Raw genomic sequence first — 18,323 nt, forward strand, 5'->3', positions numbered from 1 at the left:
GTAGGATACCAAACAATATTCACTGAGCCTGAAACAAATTCGGACAATAAAATTGGCACTATAGTATTGACATAGTAATGATGATACATTGTACCTATTGGATTCAAAGAGTATAATTATATTGATATTATTTCTATTCGAAAAACTTCACAAACCCTAACTACTACATGTAGTAATCATTTTGAGATGGCGAAACGCAGTGGCGTAGCCAGTGGGGTGGCCAGAGGGGCCAGGGGGGCCGGTTCCCCCCGCTCGTCATGGCCGTCGGTTCATGTAAGGCCGTCGGTAGACGGAAGGTGTTGGTGAAAAAAAATTGGGTTAACAATAGGCTATTATTCACCCAGGGTGACAGAAAAAAGGGGAGAATTATCACAAAAAAATGATGAAAATTGTGAATGAAATTGAATTTTACATAAAAATTCGTCGGTCGCAACACATAGTGGCGTACGGTGATTTTGGTCAATTTTAGGAAATTTGGCCCAACGGTTTTATATATCAAGTTCTTCAAGTATATCAAGTTAGAAAGCTCAACTATACATACTGCAGTTACTGTCCGTTTTCCTATACACAATACACAGTGCTCTTTCCCATTGACGCGTGACCTCTACAAATAGCCCTACGTTATAAGTATGGGGATATGACTAGTTAACGTCGCTGTGTGAAAAATAACCGGCCAATATTACAAGTACTCTTCTAAAGTTCTAGAAAATATAGTTTTTAACATGTCCTAAATTTTTAGCTAATTTAGATGTTTGGAAATATTCGTACTTTGGTGTTTTAGTTAATGTTATAGGTAATAGTACATTGCCTAGTTAACGTCGCTGTGTGAAAAATAACCGGCCAATATTAAAAGTACTCTTCTAAAATTCTAGACAATATAGTTTTGTAACATGTCCTAATTTTTAGCTAATTTAGGTGTTTGGAGAGTGTCGTACTTTTGTGTTTTAGGAAGGATATGTAAACGACAGATAACACCAAAAATATGAAGAAATTATTTCCAAACCGTGTTAAGTCAACAATCATTATGTTGCTCATTTTCAAGAATGCTGGTTTACAAAAAGCACGCCATTGTCTCATTTCGTGAACAAAAGTACACATACCATTGTTTCCTTTCGTTTCCTTTATAATCGGTTACCCAACTGAAGCTATCAGGAGAAATGCCATTTCCCGGGGTTATCTGATGTACAACTTACTCAAAAGTGCTGCATGTCTAGGTTCTACCGTACACTGTGAGTCAATTCCATACGTTGCCTTTCATTATGACGTGCAAAGTAAATCTTAAACACGGCAGGACAACATTTTGCCAGCAGTAACCATTAGCTATCGGTTACTGGTAATATTCTGACGATGTTTGCTTTACAGCTATAAACTCAGCGGGAAACTCAGTCCTTCCGACTTCTTTCGGACGCTATTATATTTCAAAACAGGTCAAAACTTTCCTAATGTATATCCTCTAATAACCTGCCACTTACCTACTACCGCAAGGTATCAGAAAATGGCTATTTCCGGGTTTTTCCCAACTTTTATTTTATACAGATATGCTCCTCACAAAATGCTGCTGTATAGCTTAAGCCCTACCGTATGTTTAGAGTCAATAATCTATACGTTGCAATTCATGTGACGTATAAAGAATACCTTTATCACGGCAGCATACAGAGTCAACGGTGTGTACCGTGTGCCTCTGTATTCTGAGGATGTACTTTGCTCTCGACTTTGCTCTGTTCCCCAACCATTTTGTTTTATAATATAATAATAGCTTATTATTCGCAAAAACGAGTCTGTTTGCACATGTTATGTAAAAAGGAAACTTTTGAAGAACAAAAGAGCTGTTATAATAGCAAATAAGCTACGGATGTCCTACCCTCTCATGGTAAATGCCCAGTAGTCGCACCGCATTCGTTAAGTTTGGGTGAGCTTTGATAAACGCCGCAACTTAACACGTTAGTATGGCTGGCTTGTTGACTCATTCCGTCATGTAGGCGTAGTGATAGCTGGAAAAATCAAATCAATTTAGCGTGTTCATGCCATTTGAAAGAAAATCAATCACATTATCACCAAAAACGAATAGTAGAATACCAAATAATATTATCAGAGTAAGGAATGAAACAAAATCGAACAAATAAATTGACATTACACAGGTAGTATTGGTTTAATAATGATGATACATGTACTTACAGGATTCAAAGAGCATAATGTTGATATTATTTCTGTTCGATAAACTTCACACACCTATACTAATAGGGCCTTTATCTTTTCTCCAAAAGATTAATGACAAACTACTTCATAGTCATTGGTTTCTTTCGTTTTCTTACTTATGACTGTCTTTCTGTTATGAGATGGCGAAACGACCATTCCATACGTAGCACTTTTATGTGACGTATAAAGCAAATCGTTAACATGGCAGGACAGCTTTACGTCAGCAGTTATCAGTAGCTACTGGTTGCTGCTATATACTCATTGCTTTAGAGCTAAAAAGCAAACTTTCTTTTGGACGCTATTTCTCAACAACAAATTTAACAAATGATACTATCTCTTCACATGTTGTGACGAAGTATAGTAACCTGCGCCACTTTGCTCTCTTGTGAACATTTGGTTTATTATAACTTCTATGTTATGGCGACATTTAAGGGTGCACCACTGTGAAATGCCTTCATTCGAAACTTTTTTCCATTAAAATCAACCAGGTATGGTCAGCAAATGGAAACACTGGTTGTTATTTCTTCAGTCAGATAGGCGGAGATCTGATCTAGTGGTGTGATCTCAAAAAGTGCAGCCCTACTCATGTTTGATAGACGATCTAAATACCCAGACCTAAATTAGTTTGTTATTAAGCCTTTTCTAATGTATTTCATAAAGTAACATGACACTTTCTAATTTTGAAACACTGATTTTTTGACCCGCATGTACGGTATCAGGAGAAATGCCATTTCCCGGGGTTATCTGATGTACAACTTACTCAAAAGTGCTGCATGTCTAGGTTCTACCGTACACTGTGAGTCAATTCCATACGTTGCCTTTCATTATGACGTACAAAGTAAATCTTAAACACGGCAGGACAACATTTTGCCAGCAGTAACCATTAGCTATCGGTTACTGGTAATATTCTGACGATGTTTGCTTCACAGCTATAAACTCAGCGGGAAACTCAGTCCTTCCGACTTCTTTCGGACGCTATTATATTTCAAAACAGGTCAAAACTTTCCTAATGTATATCCTTTAATAACCTGCCACTTACCTACTACCGCAAGGTATCAGAAAAATGGCTATTTCCCGGGTTTTTCCCAACTTTTATTTTATACAGATATGCCCTCACAAAATGCTGCTGTATAGCTTAAGCCCTACCGTATGTTTAGAGTCAATAATCTATACGTTGCAATTCATGTGACGTATAAAGAATACCTTTATCACGGCAGCATACAGAGTCAACGGTGTGTACCGTGTGCCTCTGTATTCTGAGGATGTACTTTGCTCTCGACTTTGCTCTGTTCGACGTCCCCAAACATTTTGTTTTATAATATAATAATAGCTTATTATTCGCAAAAACGAGTCTGTTTGCACATGTTATGTAAAAAAGGAAACTTTTTGAAGAAAAAAAGAGCTGTTATAATAGCAAATAAGCTACGGATGTCCTACCCTCTCATGGTAAATGCCCAGTAGTCGCACCGCACTCGTTAAGTTTGGGTGAGATTTGATAAACGCCGCAATTTAACACGTTAGTATGGCTGGCTTGTTGACTCATTCTGTCATGTAGGCGTAGTGATAGCTGGAAAAATCAAATCAATTTACCGTGTTCATGCCATTTGAAAGAAAATCAATCACATTATCACCAAAAACGAATAGTAGAATACCAAATAATATTCTCAGAGTAAGGAATGAAACAAAATCGAACAAATAAATTGACATTACACAGGTAGTATTGGTTTAATAATGATGATACATGTACTTACAGGATTCAAAGAGCATAATGTTGATATTATTTCTGTTCGACAAACTTCACACACCTATACTAATAGGGCCTTTATCTTTTCTCCAAAAGATTAATGACAAACTACTTCATAGTCATTGGTTTCTTTCGTTTTCTTACTTATGACTGTCTTTCTGTTATGAGATGGCGAAACGATCATTCCATACGTAGCACTTTTATGTGACGTATAAAGCAAATCGTTAACATGGCAGGACAGCTTTACGTCAGCAGTTATCAGTAGCTACTGATTGCTGCTATATTACTCATTGCTTTAGAGCTTATAAAAACTTTCTTTTGGATCTATTTCTTAACAACAAATTTTGCAAATGATACTATCTCTGTACATGTTGTGACGAAGTCAATTCTTCGAATCACAATTCGAGTTTTATGGCATTGGATTTCGAACCCAACGCCTTAAGGGAAGGGGTATGAACGTTTGGACAGTATTTATTGTGGGACATGAGAGCACATCAGATCTATCGAATTGAATTCTGAATACGAAGAATGTCATTCTGATATCAAATAATTTTGATTTTTTGAAATTCGCAATTTAATACACATTTTATGGCAAATCATTAAAAATTGGTATTTTTGATATTTAACAATACTCGAAGTAAACTTTATAAATCTGATGATATGTACTTAAAGTGTATGTAGGTGGGATGAAAAGCCGACGATCAATTGAAAATTTTGACCTTTCGTATTGAAGATATGGATTTTTTTCCCCCAAACACCAAAGAAAATTAGGTCTTTTTAGGAAAAAAATCCATGATCTTCAATATGAAACGTTAAAATTTTCAATTGATCGTCGGTTTTTCCTCCCAGCTACATACACTTTTAAGAATATATCATTAAATTTATCAAATTTACTTCGAGGACGGTTATATATCAAAAATGTGAAAAATATCAACTTTTAATAATTTGTCATAAAATTTGTATTATACCGTGAATTTCAAAAAATGAAAATTATTTGATATAAGAAAGACATTCTTCGTATTCAGAATGCAATTCGATATGTCTGATGTGCTCTCATGTCCCAAAAATGCTGTCGAAACGCCCAAAACGCTCATTCCAGATCCCTTAACCACTCGGCCATCACAGGACATAATGTTTACTATCAAGAGATCACCATATCAAACGGACAATTGTTTCACCACAAACAAAATTGTGGTTGAACAAAATTAAGTTTGTTTATCAAATGAAATTTCAGATGTCTTAAAAATCAAAGAAAAAACTAAATTTGGATAACAAATAAAAATAAACCGTCGTACTCAGCCCGTATCAAGTAAAACAAAATAACATAAAGTAAGAATCGCTGCGAGCAGGGTTCGAACCTGCGCGGGGAGACCCCATTGGATTTCGAGTCCAACGCCTTAACCACTCGGCCATCACAGCACATTATTTTTACTATTAAGATCATAATTTAAAATTGAAATCATTTCACGACAAAGCAATTGGTCCCGATATGATTGATTGATATTAACTTAATAATGAATAAGGTGGCAGAACAAGACAAAAATAGATTTTAGATAAATTATTTGAGATTTCTTTTGAAAACCAGTGAGAGAGAAAAATCATGAAATTTATTAGAAAATTTAACGTCAAGAAAAAAATTACACAAAATATGAATCGCTGCGAGCAGGGTTCGAACCTGCGCGGGGAGACCCCATTGGATTTCAAGTCCAACGCCTTAACCACTCGGCCATCACAGCAGATGACGGGAAACACACGATAAGAGTTACACAACATGTACAACGTAAAAGATAATCGTGGGTACATGTATGCTTTATGATAGTATGGACGGGTCTGGATCTGGATCTGGATCTGGATTGGTGATCGGCACCGCCTCCTCTGGAGGATCACGCCAATGGGGGTTAGGGTCAGCTGCTTAGATACGCTGGGTTAAATGTTCTTTGAGTCTTTTTTTAAAGGATGGTGTGGAAGGTGCCTCGATGACCGAGGGGGGCAGGGCATTCCAGTCGACAATTGTTTTGGGAAAATAAGAGTTCTTATATAGTTCAGTTCTAGAGTTGAGATGTTTATATCTTGCTGAATGTAAGCGAGTGCTCTTAGTTGGAACAAGCCGTTTGTCCGCAGCAGTTACATCACCCTTTCTGATTTTATAAAAATTGGTGAGTCTAGCAGCTTCTCTTCTGTTTTGAAGATATTGCCATTCTACTTCTTGAAGCATAGAACTGCTGTATCTGCTATAGTTACTACAAACAAAACGGGTGCTCCTCACACTTGATCATTTCGAGATATACAGGGTCAAAGTTTCCACAGAGGTCAGAATTCAAAATTGTTCTAATTGTGTTACTTTATCAAACTCTAGTATGGTATTGGCAAACCAAAAGATAGTCCTTTCGTTAGGCGTGAGGGGGTCAAAACGTCCGATTACGGACGGTTTGTTAAAAACTAGTTCATCGGTCATGATGCAGTCATGTCTACAGTATAATTCATTTCGACCTTTGCAGGACTTAACCCCATTAAAAGCTATTAAACCAAGATCACACTCATTGAAACAGCTCAACTGATTAAATCGGATCTTCTCTGGTTGTGCACTAGTGTCTGTTTTCATGTGCGATATCACAATAAAGCTGGTATTATAGCTTCAGTTGGGTAACCGATTATAAAGGAAACGAAAGGAAACAATGGTATGTGTACCTTTGTTCACGAAATGAGACAATGGTCTGCTTTTTGTAAACCAGCATTCTTGAAAATGAGCAACATAATGATTGTTGACTTAACACGGTTTGGAAATAATTTCTTCATATTTTTGGTGTTATCTGTCGTTTACATATCCTTCCTAAAACACAAAAGTGCGACCCTCTCCAAACACCTAAATTAGCTAAAAATTTAGGACATGTTACAAAACTATATTGTCTAGAATTTTAGAAGAGTACTTTTAATAGTGGCCGGTTATTTTTCACACAGCGACGTTAACTAGGCAATGTACTATTACCTATAACATTATCTAAAACACCAAAGTACGAATATTTCCAAACATCTAAATTAGCTAAAAATTTAGGACATGTTAAAAAACTATATTTTCTAGAACTTTAGAAGAGTACTTTTAATATTGGCCGGTTATTTTTCACACAGCGACGTTAACTAGTCATATCCCCATACTTTTAACGTAGGGCTATTTGTAGAGGTCACGCGTCAATGGGAAAGAGCACTGTGTATTGTGTATAGGAAAACGGACAGTAACTGCAGTATGTCAAAGTAGTTGATCTGTCGGGTTTTAATTTTCAAGGGAGTACGTGTGTACCGTGTGCTTCTGTAATCTGAGGAGCTACATTTTTGCTCGTTCACCAACCATTTTGTTTTATCATAGCTTATTATTGAAAAAAAACGAGTCTGTTTGCACATGTTATGCAAAAGAAGAAACCATTTGAAGAAGAAAAAAGCTGACATTCGAAAATACGCTACTGGTGTGTTCTATCTTCCTGGAAAATTAGCATATGTGCGTAACGAGTTGCTCGAACAAGAACAAATTTTTAGGGTAGTTTGCTAACCTTTTTTTTCTTTTAATTTATGAATATCTGTAACACAGATATTTATAAATTGAACGAAAAAATATGAAAAAGTTTTGAAAAAGCTGTCGTAGAATGAAATAAATTAAATTAGTACAATAGCAATGATATAATGATGATACATGTACTTAGGATTCAATGTCGATATTATTTAACTTCACACACCTATGATAACAGGACTTTCATCTTTTCTCCAAAGGTGTGGTGACAAACTTATGGGGGTACTACACCTATTGCATTTTTTTGCGGTTTATTTTTGCATTTTGTGCAGAACCGAGAAAAAATATTGGACATCACTGATGTACCACTTTTTGGCTTCTACCATTAAAAGCATGTAAGCTACATAATATATATATAAGATACTACCAATAGAACGAGAAGATTTGCCTCTTCATTTTGTATGTTATACCACTTTGTCCAATTTTTTCTCATTTCTTCACAAAATGCAAAAACAAAAAACCCGCCAAAAATGCAATGGGTGTAGTACCCCCTTAATCATTGCTTTTTTTCTTTTCTAGCTTGTGAAGTCTTTCTGTTTTGAGATGGCGAAATGACAATTGCTGCATGCTGTTATGAGTCAATTTCGCGCGTTGTACGTTTATGTGACGTATCAATTTCAAAATAGTTAAAAATTGATAATAGACCATTTTCGAGGTATTGACGTTTTAAAAATTTTGAAATTCTATTTAGGATATTTTGTGCCTAATTAATTATGCATAAAAACTATTTTGAAGAAGGTAAGTATCAAAAATCTTAAATCTTCACTACCTGCAGAAATGACTACTGAACTTGTTTTAATTGGAGTTCGAAAAGTGGAGATATTGTGCCTTTGTGCAAAATTTAGAACCTGGGAAATTAAACGTTATGAGTCATCGTCGTTTAAACTCTATAAACAACTAATTTGTATATTTAGCTGTATTTACATCATTTTGGAAATTGATGTAAAATTATTTATTATTATACATCATTACACATTGAAAAATCATGGGTTGAACTATTATTAATATTTGAACACAAAATATCATTTTAACACTGAAGATGTACAACATGTTACGGTATTCTACATCATGCTTTTTACAATCGGGCGAAACTATATTAGTTTGTTCAAAAATTTAGAAGTTGTATTACATGCATTCACATAGGAAAATACACAAAACGTCAAAATTTAGCGAAATATTTGTTGATTTCAATCAAGCTTAACATTTGAACGATGTGTATCATTTAACTCAAATAAACAGGAAATAATAGCCTAAACTGTAATATAAATGTTGCCTTAAAACCCATTACACTAAAACGAAAATAACCACTTAAGGTAAGCAACTATTATAAACTGTTGCGATTTGGTTGTTCACAGCATCTTGCGAATGGTAGTGAGCTTTGGCAAAAATTGCATTGATCATTTCATAGCGAGTGTGAAGAAGAATTCAAATATCCCAGATATACTTTTGTAGGTCCTGTGGTTCTTGAGTTACGTTGTAAAGAGGTCTTAAACAACAACACTTTTGTGAACCGTACATAACTCATTAACAACAATAAATCAAGCACGTTTTCAAAATATATGATTTGTAGAATGAACTTTTGCAAAACATCAAAGTGTTATGTTTCAATAATATATTGATTTAAATAATGAAAATCGAATTTTTTTTGTGGCTGCTTCGACCAACAATACGTCGTGTACCCTTAATTGGGATCTTTCTACCTCAAAAGAAAAAACAAACAAACAAACAAACAAACAAACAAAGAAACAAACAAACAAACAAACTGAATGGCATCATTCAAGAGGCTACAAAGGGGGAAAACGTGTTAACATTCTTTTTATTTATTTTTATTTTTCCTTCAACACCTTTAAACACACTACTGCCACTTACTCATTGTAGATCTATAATCTATACAATGAATGTGGAAAAATTACATGAAATACGTGAATTCATAAAAGTGACCGTCCACCACAAACCGCTCGTAAAGTCGGCAAATTGTATTCTGAGTTACAGTGCAAAATGATTGTTCTATTCATATGTACCTCAAGTTGGTGCTACATGTTTCTCATTTTGCTAGTGCCAGTCAAACATCTTTTAACCCATTGTTGAAGAGGATAATAAGATTCTACTTATGTATAGAATTCGTAACTATCTCTAGTCTTTGTTTGATTTGGCTAAATTGGCTGTTCAAGTGGTGGGTTAAACAATAATTAACAATGAGAGGAGATTGCTGAACCTCGTTGACTTGGGGATGATTTGAAGTGACCGCCAATTATGACTATTTGATATTTAATACCAGCAATGTGGAAAAGAGAAGTAATGTAGCACAGAAATAATGTACCTTTTGCTGAAGGAGCAAAGTTTAACAAACCATAACTCCGCTTCTGGATATCGTATGAAGTCAAATGATATATCATTGTATAAAGCTTATGGTATATATTTTTAAACACGTTTCGTGGTGGACGGTCACAAATAAACAAATAATTAAATGCAAAATAACAATAAGTATGGGAGTAAATTGGAACGATGGGGATAGATCGAGGGGGGGGACGAGGGGGGGGAGGGCGTGAGAAAGAGAGAGAAGTCGGGAGACAGAGGTTAATGGCAGTTAAACAAAAATGATAAACTGTGATGAGTAATTTAATCTATTATTTTGTAACTTATTTAATATATCATATTATGCAACCACGAATATTATATATGCAAAAACAATATTTTGTTTTTACATCATCGTTTAATATACCATCAAAGAACTATCTCAAAACCACTGGAATTATCTCAAAATCAATGAACCACAAAAGCACCCGGGTATCCAGCTAGCCTATTTTTAATATTATACTTTTATTAATGATACGAAATGAATTTATGAAACACACAGGTGTCCTTAAAGTGATCACACTCATACTTTTGGTCATAACTCCAATAAATAACAATGGAATTCAAAATGTATTGAAGCTGTGTAAGGGATGAAACTCGACCGGAGTTGCCGCCGATTTTGGGAGGTTCCGTCCGGTTGAAGCCGGTTTCTATTCTAAAAAATTGAACGCGGTTCAACCGCCGTTAACTGCCGGTCAACCGGCGGTCGAGTTTTGATTTCATCCCTAAAGAAGAGTTATTAGCTATTTGTTAGACACTAGCTTTGTCAAGACTAAAAAGTGATTACTATACTGTTTTCGATAGAAGATGGGAGAGAAAGTGGTATTTTTCGACAATATTAAATGACTTGTTTTAGTTTAAAAACTGTATTGCCACTTTTCCCTTGAAGGTAAACAATCCAAACTTTGTGCAAAAATAACAACCTTTGTCTATTTTATAATAGCACTTAAAAAAAGCGTAGTGATTTATAGTGCGCTACGCACAGGCACAACGCCTAGACGTTGATCCACAAGCATCAGCACACTTTACAGGTTGTCGCCGACCACTACGGCCCTATATCATTCCATAAACCATTAGACAACAATTCAGGGACTTTGCTGCTTCAAGAGCGCACACCCTACACATTCCACAAAATAACCTTCGCAACGAGGATTAGCTCCCCGAGTTTCGTACGGGTTACAACGAGACAATTAGCAGTAAGTTCCGTGTCCAGGGGAATTTCAAGCTAACACAATTTTCCACGAGAGCATAATAAGCACCGCCAGAGTTCGAACCCGCAACCTCTCGCACCATAGTCGAACGCCTAACGATTGAGCTAACTTGACTGCTTATTGAGCTAACTTGACTTTTGAAGACCAATTTTGTTTCATGAGCTAAAGACGTTTCTAATATGATCAATACGTGCCTGGTAGAATGTACCAATGAAATAATATTTGTTGTTTTCATTTAAAGCACAATATGACAGAAATCGCTGCATATTTAGGGGAGTTATGCAAATACATGGATCTAATGACTTTTGGGACACCCAGAACCCAAGAAGATTTAAATTATCTTCTTTATTTCAAATTGAAAGTTGGATGACAATAAAGGAAACTGTATCATATTTATGGATTGAAATTATTGTAAAATTCTCCAAGCGGTGAAAGCTTAGACTCATTTGCTTCCAAGAGGGAGCAAGAGGACTTAATCCAGCCGGTGTCAACGCTTTTTCGGCTGACAAACCAGGCGTACCTATCAACATAATCCGCTGCCTCTAAGAGAGGTAACAGCTCCTGCATATAAGCAAGCTGCTCGGCTGGATCAGTAGTCTGGGGAAAGGCAAATTCTGTTAACCATATTTTCTTATTGTATCGCTCCCATAAAGTTTTGAGAAGATTCATAACGCCAGTGGGTTTCTTATAAAAACAATGAGTAGCAAGAAAATCTATTTGACAATCTGAACAGAGTTCGAAAAATTGGTCGAACCATTGAATGTAATCGTCGCCGCCAGGTGCCGCTGATGGACTCACAAAATATTTTGCACCATTTGCCTTACCAGCTGCTTCTAGCTCTCTCCAACGTTCGGCAGCAACTTCCGGTGTCATGTACGCTTGAGTAGGGTGGTTTGGTTCGTTAAAACCGATGACGTACTCGGATTGTTCCGGGAATGAAAATTGCTTTGTCTTTGTTGGATCTGCGGGCCACCTTCCTCAACACATCGGGATACGGTTTTCTTTTAATGGGTTGGTACATCCTGCGTCTGCGTGAAAATCGTTCGCAATATTCCAATTGAACCTGCAACGAGGTCAAAACAAAAGAAAAACAAAACACATGATATTAAGCATCCCAGATATTTTAATAAATTAATTTATCATAATTATGAAATATTTGAACTAAAATCACGTCTAAGTGATGCAGTTATTTATATATTTGTCAGAACAAATCGCGGTTAACCCTAACGGCCTAAGGGCTTTTTGGCGACGAGAAGGGAAAGAAGGAAGGATTAAAGAGATAAAACAACGAAAGAAGTTGTTTGCTCTGGGTGGGATTTGAACCCGAGACCTCTCGCATGCCACGCACTGGGTCGGCGACACTTTGCCTCGGGTCTTGGGCTTCGCTGGCCAGCGAAACCGTGCCTATATCACTTAGGGCGATTGTGTCATCACACCACGTGGGATGCACGCACGAACAGCGCATATATCAAGTAGTATTTTGTAGTACCTGGTACGGTTAGGGTTAATATAGCAATTCGAACTCTATTGCGGCAAGAACCCATATAATTACAATTTGTTCAAAAGTTTACTGTAGAAGTAATTGTCACGGTGAAATAAGATGAAAGATCTCCCCCTTCCGTCCTGGCGGGTTCTCCCTGATATGACAGGATCGCCGATTTGGGTTTAGAAGAATCGATGGATGAATAAAAATTCCCTTTAAAAGGGAAAGCCAGCCTCAATGTAGAAGAGGTCTTGTAATTAGTTTTGGTCAATGTGAAAGGCATTTTAGGATCACGCTTACATCTACATGACAGTCCACCAAACCATCAACGATGAGAACATGCACACTGAAACAGCAGAAAACATTAATTCCTAATCTCATGTCAACTCTTTTAATTCATTACATGTACTCCAAATTGTTCTGGTCTGTTTGTTTTGTTGTTGTTGTTGTTGTTGTTGTCGTTGGTTTTTTTTGTCTTTTCAGCTTTTTACCCACGATATCTCAATTTCCAATTTTGTAATACCAGAACTTACGAACTCAATATCTTCGCTTAGGAATGTCCGATTTCACTGCTTTCGATATATACACTGCCGGTTTGAGTTAACTTACATGTACATTTTATTTTAAAATAACTTAATTAATTCGCAATGTATAGTTTAAGCCTACTATATTATAATAGATAGTGGCCAGCACATTTATAAAGGACTGGTTACTCACTACAATCTTCACTCTTAAACTGTGTTTTTCTGAATGTGCTGATCATGTTGATTGCTAGTCGGAAACTCCTGCGAAGCTATGGACATGGCATCTTACATACTCCATTCTATAACAGTCTGCCTAGTGCCTTGTGTGTTTTCTCTTCAATCATTTTGTTGAATGTAATTTTATGAATCAAATAGTTATGTGTCATTTTATTTATAATAAAGAAGTTATTAAATTAATAAAGTAAGACAATTTATTTATCTATAAGTGCATGTCAAATGGGGTACATTGTTCAATACTATATGCATAAATTATGCCCATATTATAGCTAGGCCCTAAAAACTTTATTTTGCATCGGATTTTTCCCGTTGAAAAGACAAAACTGATGTTTATGATAGCAACCATTTCATCAATAACATTTTGAGTCATTTTTATCCATAAAACGACACAGGATATGATAGATAACTACTTTCACATCAATATGGTCCATATGATCACAGATTGTTGAGAATCTGTGATATGATCCGGGGATATGATGAAGATTTTGATTCTATAGATCTGTTATCAACATGATATCACGCTGTTCAGTGGTCAAGGAGTAAGGACCCCCGGTCAAGGACACTGATATGACATCATAGGTGATGTCAGATTTTCTTCTGCTGACCATATGATGCTATATATATTAACTATTATTGTTACATTTAGGCCTTTAAACTTTTAAAGTCATAATTAATTAGTTCAAACATAACTTTGGTAATACTCACTCGTTTTCGTTCGTTGAAACGGCAAAACATACTTACTTTTCCTAACAAATCGAATTAAAATATTTAAAAAAAAATTTAACCACAAAGGTAAAAAAAAATCATTCCAATACCACTAAAATATAATCTCTTGAGTAAACTGACCCCAAACCTGAAACAGGTACCAGCCCCGTATGGGCTGGCGAAAATGACGGTGGATAAAAAAGAAATGCTCCTGAAATAAACACCAAGAAAGCCCAGAAACGCGACATAATGGCGGAGTATCCGGGTAGGGTGGTCTAAAGGAAAAGATCACCGAAAATGTAATTGAAGAAATTCGTCTCAGTCCGCCGCGTAGTGTTTGAAGAGATTTGTTTCAAAAACCCCTTACATCCACTTGCCCAATTTTGAGAACACATCAAAAATCATCAAAAATCACTGATATTATGGGGTTTACAACAATAGCAGTTTTTGGAGGATGCTCATTCTACCCAACCCCTTATATCAGTGATCTTTTTTTATGATTATTTGATGTGTTCTCAAAATTGGGAAATTGGATGTAAGGGGTTTTGAAACAAAGCTCTTCATTTGATGACAGTATTCTATTGTTGTTTTTATATAACAGCTTATGGTTCTTTTGATCTATATATTTCAATAATCATGATAAAGTCCCATTCAGTGATCCCAGGGAAAGTGTAAACAATTAAAATTGTTTATAAATTGCCTAAAAGTAAAGAATAAATCATTCAAATTGTCATTTGATATTTTTGAAATGAAAAATTTGGCAAAAACAAAGGAAACAGCAGTATTGACGAAGTTGAAGACCCATTCAAATACATGTAGCTAATTTATATACTGTCAGTATATAAATTACATATTCATATAAATGCCTTATTTTGTCTTAAATACACGGCTTTCGGCTGAACCACTAGCAGGCTATGTAAACACATATACGACAATGACAGAGGTACCAAAATCTGAATTTTCATGATTTTTACGATTGTCCGGATATACAAATCACTGGATGGGCCTTTAAGGGGTCTTGTCGTAAGGCTAGTAGTAGTATGTCTCGTATAAAACATTGTTGTCTAAATGTTTATATATTCATAATTATCTTTTTCAGTATTGAAAGAAAATAACTAAATAACATCAGATTCCTTATTCTTGTCGACATGTCGTCTTTGCCAAGACAGTCAATCATACGAATTAAATTCCCCTGTTTCGAAAACAATCCATAAGAATTAAATAAGCTACATTCTGAATAGAATAATTCCGCGCCAACATCTCCAACATGATACACCATTGCCTAACAATAGTAACCGACATGGTAACCTGAGCTTTATTGCTTTTATTTAAAACCAATCCTCTTGCATCCCATGCAGTACCATTTTACACCTCTCCCACTACAACAGATAATGTATGCCCAGCAAACAAAAAACGTTTTCGACATCATTCGCAAAAGGTTATTAAAGGTTGTCAGAAAACGTTTAAATGTCGGGTTATATAAAGGGTATATTAAGAGTATAAAACGGTTTCATAACCTTAAAAAACAATAATCTTTGCTCAGCAAACAAAAATGTTTTACAAAAAACGTTTAAATGTCGGGTTATATAAAGGGTATAAAACATTTTGATAACATTCCAAAAACATTCTTGAAAACTTGATTGAAAACATTCTAAACAGAATGTTATTTTGGGGTTGATATATTATTCTGCGAAAAATGTTTGCCCAAAATATTTGCAATAACGTTTTAAAAACGTTTTCATGACCTTTATATAACCCGACATTTAAATGTTATTAAAATGTTTTGAAAAAACATTTTAAGAACATTTCTGTGTTTGCTGGGTTTTATTTTATTATTTTAACATAATGTTATTTAAGTATCGACAAAATATTGGCAAAAATGTTTGCAAAAATAGTTTAAAATAACATTTTTTTTTTTTTTTTAAAAATATTGTTGTAGTGTGTTTTCATATAAAACGTTTTAAAACGTTATCATGACCTTTATATATAACCCGACATTTTAATGTTATTAAAACGTTTTTTGCAAGACTTTTGTTTCAAGCATTATATAGCCAAAGGTTTCCGATGGTATAAAAATCTCAACTTGTGTTTTTTTTAGAAAAGTGGGAGGAGGATGTTGTGGATCACGAAATGCCCCTTTAATTAAACAAATGAATTTTGTTTAAACAAATTGTACTCTTACCACCATGCGATGTTTGTGAACTGGTCCAAATCCTCACACATGTAGTACTTCGAAGATACACCAATCCCTTTCTTTCTGGAAGGTTCTGCATGCACAAAGTCCATAGCGACTAATACTGACAGACAAAATAAGCCCCAGAAAGCTGTAATAAATTCAGAAAGTTTGTGTTAAAAAGTGTCCATTTGCCATTATTTATTTTAAGAGAATGTTCCATAACTTGGACCTATGTTGATTGTCAGACTTCGCGTTGTTTTTTAAACTTAAATATATCAATATTTGAAATTTATAATAACAATAGGCCTATTTCTCTGTGTTCAATATTTACACTACATATTTCCACTTGGCAAAAACAGTTTAGCCAACAAAAACTAAAATAGTGATCAATATTTCACCTTTGTCATCTCAAAACAAATGATTAAGTAACAAAAATAATTTCATGCATGCAATAAGTCCAAATTTTATAAGTACATGAAACATATCAGGAAGTTAAAGGCATAAGTTTTCATTGCCCACTGAAGCACTTAACTGAAACATATCATATACAAAACCAGGGGGGGGGGGGCGGCCAAGATTGACTGAATTTTGACGTCGTCATTGGTTTTACACGTAAACACAAAAATGTCTCAAATAATTCCAAAAGTGTATGCATGTTATCAAGCACTATTTTATCAGTCTAAATCCGTTGAGTTTCGACAATGAACCTCATTGTAAGTACTGTTTTTTTGAATTTTTTGTATGAATAACGCACGATATGTTACGATATATACCGAAAATTCCCCCCACGTATACCAATGCGACTATGTGGTGTAATGGTTAAGAGTCTCGCCTCCCACGCAGAGGGTCCCGAGATCGATTCCCACCCCGGCAATGATAAAATTATTTATTTTCATTTAAAATGTATACATTGCACTGGGAAATATATTTTGTGCTTTTTTTTCTGTAATGGGGCCAATAGAGCTAAAAACGCATCTTGGCTCGGGAAAAAATAATTGCGTCCAACGTGCAGGCAGTGTTGCCGTCATATTGTCTGTTTTGTTTATGCTTTTGGCTGTTGCCACATTGAATAATGTCGTCCACCGTCGTCTGTATAAACATTTTCATTTGAAGGACTTCATGAGACAAATATATGTTAAATGATTCATTGAAAGCTATGTGATATACTATTTATAAGCTTTCTTTGTTACTTTTTAATTTTTGACTGACTCTATCTGAGTTTTTGTCACTTTTGCCAGTTTTGCCACTTTGTCGGCAAAAACCGAACCCTGCCTACAGCTATTTCCAACCAATCATTCTCCTGATATACAGTGTCTGGTTGCTGAAAAAATGCTCTATGTATTTTGATTATACAATGCAACACAGTTTGTGGTATCAGTATTGGCATTAATTGTCCATAAAAATGAGTATTGCCCATCCCTAACGGATATTTAATCAGGTTTTACATAATTATAAACAAATATCGTTTATGTCTGAAGAACTTGGAAAATACCTGTATTGATAAGTGTTTATATTACACATTCTATTACTTTAATATTTTAATGCAGGCAGTAAATTGGTTATAATTTTTTTCAGGCTTTCCTTCTAAGCCTTAATTTATCCATGTAAATTTCAGAGTAAAATTGTAATAGCTCACTCGCCTGCGCGAGCAATAACGATATGTTTCTGAAAGTACTAACATATTTACCATTGTTTTGCATCCAGCGTGTCATGTTTACTGTTACTGCCGGTATCCCGCGCGAAGTCTAATCTGACTTTGCTGACAAGTCCAGCTGATGAAGAAATAAAAAATGTGGTATACCACGGATATCTTGAAATCTTTGAGTTACCGGAGACAATAGAAGCGACCAACACGCTGTCTGGTCTAACACAACATCATACGCCTGCCTATCATAGGCTTTTAACAGTAGTTCGTAGTTATACGGAACACACTTTTGATTGGTTGTTTTACGTTATGTCATCGTTCGAAGTGGCGAATCACATTAAAACGTACTACATCAAAGTACTTTAGGCTGCTGCCATTGCATCGTGTAAGTCGTCAATTGGTGCAATGCCACTCTTTTATTATTTTCCCCCTTTTTACTGGAAAATTCCAGTGTAGATATTACGCATAGGCTATATCTAAATATACTG

General features: G+C 35.4%; 1 long non-coding RNA gene and 2 other non-coding genes across 3 annotated transcripts; all 3 read right to left on the bottom strand.

The window, feature by feature from the left end:
- Positions 1-5,277: 5,277 nt before the first annotated feature.
- Positions 5,278-5,359, bottom strand: Trnas-cga (transfer RNA serine (anticodon CGA)). Its single transcript has one exon. It is a non-coding gene; the product is annotated as a tRNA-Ser (tRNA).
- Positions 5,360-5,594: 235 nt separating this feature from the next.
- Trnas-uga (transfer RNA serine (anticodon UGA)) lies at positions 5,595-5,676 on the bottom strand. The gene has a single exon. It is a non-coding gene; the product is annotated as a tRNA-Ser (tRNA).
- Positions 5,677-9,297: 3,621 nt separating this feature from the next.
- LOC140164922 (uncharacterized) lies at positions 9,298-18,082 on the bottom strand. Its single transcript, XR_011860606.1, has 3 exons — positions 17,878-18,082; positions 16,197-16,338; positions 9,298-12,128 (listed from the first exon to the last, which is right to left on the bottom strand). It is a non-coding gene; the product is annotated as an uncharacterized lncRNA (long non-coding RNA).
- Positions 18,083-18,323: the final 241 nt, after the last annotated feature.

This window comes from Amphiura filiformis, chromosome 11 (genome assembly GCF_039555335.1).
Source record: "Amphiura filiformis chromosome 11, Afil_fr2py, whole genome shotgun sequence".
In the NCBI taxonomy this organism is placed as follows: Eukaryota; Metazoa; Echinodermata; class Ophiuroidea; order Amphilepidida; family Amphiuridae; genus Amphiura; species Amphiura filiformis.